This window comes from Lygodium microphyllum, unplaced genomic scaffold (genome assembly GCF_053477565.2).
Source record: "Lygodium microphyllum isolate KBCC unplaced genomic scaffold, Lygodium_microphyllum_v1.1.10 scaffold_89, whole genome shotgun sequence".
Classification (NCBI taxonomy): Eukaryota; Viridiplantae; Streptophyta; class Polypodiopsida; order Schizaeales; family Lygodiaceae; genus Lygodium; species Lygodium microphyllum.
Genome location: NW_028229572.1, coordinates 125,793 through 133,654, shown reverse-complemented (window position 1 = coordinate 133,654; position 7,862 = coordinate 125,793).

The window sequence follows — 7,862 nt, the reverse complement described above, 5'->3', positions numbered from 1 at the left end:
TCACTCTTATGTGGATGGTGAATCCAGTGGCTCAGAACAGAGCATTGATGATGAGTTGGGTATCCCCTCTATTGTTACACCTGGAGTAAGGAAGACCAGGGATGTTTTGAGAGCACCTGGAAGTGAGCCTACTTTGCGTAGGTCTACCAGAGTTAGGTATCCTGTGGATAGGCTGAAATATGATGGATTTACAGCCATTCACTATGCATATATGGTCAAAGTAATACAGGAACGAGAACCCACTTCTTTTGAGCAAGCCATGGGAAAAGAAAAATGGGAGAAAGCCATGGATGAAGAAATGGATGCCTTGGAAGCAAATGCTACATGGGAATTGGTACCTTTGCCTAAAGGTAAGAATGCAATTGGTTGTAAGTGGGTTTATAAGGTGAAGCACAATGCAGATGGTTCTGTGAACAGATACAAGGCAAGATTAGTAGTCAAGGGGTATGCACAAACATATGGCATTGACTATGAAGAAACATTCAGTCCGGTTGCAAGGATGGAAACCGTAAGAGCAGTCATTGCTATGGCTGCATCAAAGGAATGGTCTTTACATCAGATGGATGTAAAGAATGCCTTCTTGCATGGTGACTTGCAAGAAGAGGTCTATATGGAGCAACCACCAGGTTATGTGCATGCTGTTCATCCTGAGTTTGTTTGCAAGTTGAAGAAAGCCTTGTATGGCTTGAAGCAAGCACCTAGAGCATGGTCTGACAAGATAGGACAATATCTTGTCACTATTGGCTTTCAGATTTCCAAGGCAGATTTCTCACTTTATGTGAGAAAAACAGAGAAGGGTATTATGCTACTTGTCATTTATGTTGATGATTTGATTATGACAGGTGACAGTGATGAAGATATCCTTCATGTGAAAATGCTATTGAAGCAGAAGTTTGAGATGAAGGATTTGGGAGAGCTGCGTTATTTCTTGGGCATTGAGGTGATTAGATCACCAAGTGGGATACAGCTCTTGCAGAGGCAGTATGGATTGGACATGCTGTCCAAATATGGGATGACAGGCTGTAAGTCTATTTCAGTTCCTTTGGAGCAGAATCTAAAGCTGAGCGCAGATGCAGGTGAGCTTCTGGAAGACCCTACTATGTACAGACGCATAGTAGGAAGCTTGATTTATATGACTATTACCAGGCCAGATTTGAGCTATGCTTTTGGATTGGTAAGTCAGTTTATGCAGGCTCCAAGAAAACCGCATTTGGATGCGGCTAGACGCATACTCAGGTATGTGAAGTCCACATTGCAGTATGGACTACTTTATGAGACTGGGGTTCAGATACAGTTGCATGGATATACTAATGCTGATTGGGCTGGTAGTATTTTTGATAAACGATCTACCAGTGGATATGTGTTCTCTTTTGGGAGTGCTGCAGTCACTTGGAGCAGCAAGAAACAGCCTACAGTTGCCTTGTCGAGCACAGAGGCTGAGTACAGGGGTGCATCAATGGCTGCATGTGAGGTAGCTTGGTTGCATAAGCTACTTTATGATATGCATCAGCCTACAGATGGACCAGTTGTCATTTATTGTGACAACATGAGTAGTATACACTTGGCAAATAACCCAGTCTATCATGCTAGAACAAAGCACATTGAGGTGCATTATCACTATGTGCGGGAGAGGGTTTTACTAGGTCTTATTGATCTAGTTTATGTCAGCACAGAGGATCAGGTAGCTGACATATTCACGAAGGCATTGGGCGCGCAGAGAAGTTGCGCAAGTTCAGAGACCTACTTGGTATGCAGGAATTGGGATTGAGCTCGAGGGGGAGTGTTGAGATATCGAGCTCCACTCGTGATATGCCAGGGTGACCGTTGTGCATTTATGTCACTGACTTGTCAGTTGCAGATGCGGTTGGTACACCGCCCATGAATAATAGCTAGATGACAACTATCCTTATCTACTCTAGTTCGTGGCTCAGTTAGTATGCCACCTTAGTTAGTTGTCTTTGGTTTAAGACCCATATATAGGGTTCTTCTATTTCTTTATATGAGAGTTCTTTTTGGCTTACACAACTAAGAAGAGGAAAACTATTTTCAGCCTCCACCTTTGTGTGTATTCCCCCATTGTGCAAGCAAGAAAGCTACAAGTGAGACTCCTTCCTTCTCTCCCACAATCTTGACACACACATCTAGTACACGTGGTAGCTTACTCAATACTGATAAATATTTCGCCACATCGAGTAGCATGGAACCTTGTACGAGTCTATTGGTGACATGTAACTCCTCCTCAATGAGAATCTTATCAAGTAGAGGGTTTTCTTGGCTTGGTTCGGCCAAGTCCTTGCCCCGAATGGCAATCAGCACTCGAAGGGAAGTTGTTGCCACATAGGTTGGGTCTCTTTGGGATTGCCATTTGGCCAATCACTCCTCAGAGACTCTCATGATCTGAGCCCCTAGTTCGGCCATTGCAATGCGGCTTTCACACCAACGCTGCTCAAATCGACTTCGGCCTGCTGACAATCGCTTTAGTTGCTCTATGTCTACGAGTTTCGATTGGCAGAGCACCTCATTGAATGTGACAGTTAAGCGCAGTTTGTCTGCTTCCTCGCCCGAGAGTCGCAAGCGTTCGTGCAGGAGCCTACTATAGTGCTCGTCAAGGTGTTCCTGCTCTTCCCAAGATAAAGGGAAGGGCAAGTAGTCTCCAAGCTGCTCCTTAGGGAATGCACCCATGTCCACAAGGATGTAGACACGTGCGAACACCTTGAGCTTAGCATCCAACTCAGTTAAGCATTCTGTGACACTTCTATGTTCAACGAGGGCTTGCTCGATTGCTATCTCACGCAAGGTTCTAGGAGTTTGCCTAGGCTTTAGCATAGCTGGGGGCTCAGGCCTAGATGAGCAAGTTCGGTCAACACTAGGATTGCTTGTGCTCTTGGGGTCTCCATGTTTCTCTTGAGGCTTCATTATTGCGTCATGGTTCTCCTTGGATGTGACTGGTATGAATTCGTCACCCTGTTGTGACAGCATTGTATCCACTCTTGATTTGTCAATGTGAGTTCTATTGTCAGTGGATAGAGTGTTGCAACCAACCATTGATAGTAACGACTGCTTTGATTTTTCAGAGCACATGGATATGTCTGAGGTTTCACTGCTATTAGGGGAGACATCAATGGGTTCAGTGGTGGATGGACATGATGCTTTATTCCCCAGTCCTCCAGCGCTCTTGGTTTTAATGCTCTTGGGGTCCACGACCACCTGTAGCTCTTGTTGTTTGCGTTGTTTTCTCCTCTTTCTCTTGGTCAGTGAAGGCATATCTCTCAAGGGTTCAGGACCTTGGACTAGGTCAACCGTTGTTGTGCCTGGTTGGGCCTTAGCATTCCCTTTCTCTAGTGTGCCCTCATGGAACATAGTTGCGGCCTGCTGAATAGCATTGCTAGGTTGAGTGGTTTGGTGCATCATTTCCTTGGCCACACCCTTGAGGGGTTTCTCCTAGATCCTAGGCTGCACGTGCTTGGGACGGATGGGAGTTGCCAAGGCTACTGGTTGCAACACCTCCTCCTCAGACAAAGTGTCAGGGACACATTCTACAAGGGGTGTGGTCATAGCCAAGGGTTGTGATTGCTATGATCCCTGGTTGGGAGCAGCGGCGTTGAGTCCAGTGGATTGGGAACTCTTGGTGGATAGCAGTGTGGAGTCCCTGGGGCGATCAGACATGGACGTGTCTTTTGTTGTCCTCTGAACACTCACCTGCGTGGATTGATCCTGAGTTGATCCAGTCACATTGGGTCGCACAGGAATATCCTTGGACCGAGAGCTATGGCCAGTGTCATGTTTCCCCTCTTGGGTATTTGGAAGCTTTAATGGAGACACAGGTTGGGAGTGAGCCCCTGCCATTGATGGCTATTGTTGTGCCTCTGGGGTCCGTTTGGGAAGAGAGAACATAGGGGGCCTAGGACTCTTAGGTAGACCTGGCACCGCGACTGAATGATTTGCTTGTGATTGTTGGGGGATTCCGTCGTTAGCTTTGCCGAGCAATCAGCCCTATCATGAGCGACATTGTGCTTGTGGTGCTCCTTGTCCCCTTGGGAAGTTAAAGGCTCCTTGGCCACTAGTGGACCTTGTGCGCATTCGACGGATCCCTCTGATATCCGCTTGTTAGGCACGCTAGGCTGAGGATCTAATATTTGATGGGTCATGTTCGATTTCTTGATTTCACTCATGAGGGGTGCTATCACTCCAATATTTTTGGTCTGAGGCTCGGGTTCTTGTTTAGAGATCCTCCCATGCCTTGTTTCTTTCGACCTAATTTGGGCTCCTGACCGAGGTGATCTAGCAGGGGGTTTTGGTACCCAAATCCATAGGTTTCCTGCATCATACCCTTGAGCACAAAGTAGCGCCTTGGATATGTTGAGATATCAAGCTCCACTAGTGATACGCCAGGGTGACCGTTGTGTATTTATGTCACCGACTTGTCAGTTGCAGACACGGTTGGTACACCGCCCATTAATAATAGCTACATGATAGCTATCCTTATCTACTCTAGTTCGTGGCTCAGTTAGTATGCCACCTTAGTTAGTTGAGTTTGGTTTGAGACCCATATATAGGGTTCTTCTATTTCTTTGTATGAGAGTTCTTTTGGCTTACACAACTAAGAAGAGGAAAACTGTTTTCAGCCTCCACCCTTGTGTGTATTCCCCCATTGTGCAAGCAAGAAAGCTGCAAGTGAGACTCCTTCCTTCTCTCCCACAATCTTGACATGGTATCAGAGCCTTGTTCGTGGTAAGGAGCTCAAGAAAGCAAGCCAAGCTCGCGGTGGTCTGGTAAAAGGAGCAGTGTTGCTTTCATTTTCTGTTTTGGGACCAGATCTCTGCAGGTAGCACAACCGGAAAGTGCAGGAGTGCATTGTCTCAAGTTGAGACGCCCTTCGCGGTGAAGCCAGAGGGCAATATATGCTGCGGGTTAGGGCTTTAGCCCTTGGTGACCTTATTTTTTTTATTTGAGGCCATTTCGGGGCCTGTTTTGGAGGCGGAAGTTTTCTGCACGCACTCAGGAAAAGGCCCAATTTTATGTTGTGCAGCCACTGTTCTACAGGTCGGTGAAAAATTACTGTAGAAATTGCATCGTATGCTTGTGTGCAGAGACATTGGGAGTTACAGAATCATCCTTGGTTCCTGTTTATGCAAAATCGTCACTAGGAAGTGACTGTGTGGTCAAATACCACTTTCGCCAGTTTTGCAGATTTGCCCTTGTGAGGGTGAAGCTTTGTTTTTTGCAGTGACAGAATTTTTTGCAGTATTCTGTAATGGCGTCTGATTCTCTTTCACAGATTGTAACTGAAAAGCTTGACAAGAACAACTTCCAAGCATGGAAGTTTAGAATGACGAATTTCCTTATGGGAAAAGGATATTGGGAATTTGTTGCAGGAAATGAAGAAGAACCAGTTCTTCCTGATGTTCCCAATCAACAGCAAATGCACGTATTCAAAGCATGGCATGAGAGAGCCAGGAAAGTTATGTACTGGCTGTCTATCAGCATTTCAGACTCTATGATTGTGCATATTCAGGATGCAAGTACGCCAAAGGAGGCATGGGATACTCTGTCAAAGATGTATAGCACAAATACGCAAGCCAGGAAAATGCAACTCAAGCAAGAGTTGCACAATATGCAAAGAGAAAATATGAGCATCAATGACTACCACATGAAGGTGAAGAAGATTGCAGATGCACTTGCTTCCATTGGGTCGCCAGTGGAAGATGATGATTTAGTTTCTGTGACCTTGAATGGTCTAGGAAAGGATTATGCACAGTTTCGGACATCCATTTCAGTTCGTGAACGATTTCCTGATTTTGAGGAGTTGATTGCTCTTCTAATTTCTAAGGAGCAGAGAAATGGTGGTGCATCTTCTTCAGGAGGAACTTCAAAGGAAGCTGTCTTCTACTCAAATGCTGGAAGAGGTAGAGGCAGAGGTAGAGGAGGCCGATTTGGAGGCCGTGGTAGAAATCAGAATATGCAGCAAACTCAAGAAAACCAGTCCTATGGAGGAGGACGTGGTAACTCTAGAGGTAGGGGGAGCCAAAAAGGTCGTGGTGGATGGCAAAGAGGCCAAAATGCAAACAGTAATGTTGAATGCTACTATTGTGGTAAAATGGGTCATATGGCTAAAGACTGCTATAAAAAGCAGAATGACATCATGAATGGAAAACTGCAACAAGGGAATTATGCATCTTCTAGTAGACAGGGTGATGACAGAAATGAGCATTTGTTTATGGTGCAGCACATGAATAATTCTGTGACAAGTGCAAACGAAAGCAATGATGTATGGTATGTTGACTCAGGTGCATCAAACCACATGACAGGTCATGCGGATGGAGGATGCAAGGAAAATGGAAAAACCAGGATTTGTGGAGACTGGTGATGATACTGCACATCCGATTGTGCAGATTGAAAAAATTCATTTGTCTAATGCAGGATGGGAAAAAGAAATACCTGACCGATGTATTTCATGTCCTGAATATCACCAAGAATCTGGTTTCTGTTGGTCAAATGGTTGAGCAGGGCTTGCAGGTCAGATTTAATCCTCATGGATGCTTTGTTGAGGATATGAAAAATAAAGGTCGCTTGATAGCAAAAGGAAAGAAGAAGGGCAGAATGTTTACATTGGATGCAGACATGCCTGAATTGAGTGCAGCAATGTTTGCACATGGGACCGGTGTAGTTGCAGATATTGATATCTGGCGTAAACGCATTCATCATGTTAATGTACAGTGACTTAAATCAATGCAGCCCCAAAATATTGTTGCAGGATTGCCTAAATTCAAGGTTGCAGAAATGCATAAGGTATGTGAAGCCTGTCAGTTTGGAAAACAGGCAAGGAAACCATTTCCTAGACATGTTCAAGAGAGTAAGAAGCCATTGGAATTAATCCACTCTGATGTGTGGACTACTAAAGCTGCATCTCTTGGAGGCTGTCATTATTTTGTCAGTTTATTGATGACTATAGCAGAAAAGTTTGGGTGTATTTTATGAAAAAGAAAAGTGAAGTTTTTGGGCATTTCAAAACTCTTAAAGCTATGGTTGAAAAAGAAACAGGTCTGCAAGTAAAATGCCTAAGGTCAGATGGAGGGGGAGAGTACCTCTCAAATGAGTTTGCAAGGTTCCTGCAGGAGCATGGCATAAAGCAGCAATATTCATGCAGTCATACCCCACAGCAAAATGGAATTGCAGAAAGAAAAAACAGACATATTGGAGAGGTGTCTTGTGCCATGCTCAATGAAAAAGACCTGCCAGATTTTTATTGGGCTGAAGCAGTTGCTACAGCAGTCTACATAATGAACAGGACTCCCACTACAGCAATACATGGAATGAATCCAGAGGAGAGGTATACTGGTAGGAAACCAGATATTTCTCATTTGAAAATTTTTGGTTGCATTGCCTATGTACATGTGCCAGATGAGTTGAGATCCAAGTTGGATCCAAAAGCTGAGAAGTGCATCTTTATTGGTTACTCTCTGCAGTAAAAAGGATATAGATGCTATAACCCTTCTACTCGTAAGTTTACAGTGAGCAGAGATGTTGTTTTCAATGAGATGAGTAGCTGGTATAAACTAGTAAATGTGATTGATGATGTAGATGCACAAAATGGTAATGCTGCACAGAATTCACAGCAGCAGTCACAAAATATTAGTGGACCTAGAGCGTCCTCTAGCAGTGGTTCACATTCTTCGCCATGGACAGGCAGATTGAGATCAGGAGAATCTTCTCAAAGTAATGCAGATAGTGGTATGCAGGTATCACAAAAAGGAAAAGAGAAGGTTGATCAGCCCATGTTTGATGTGAATGCAGGTCACTCTTATGTGGATGGTGAATCCAGTGGCTCAGAACAGAGCATTGATGATGAGTTGGGTATTCCT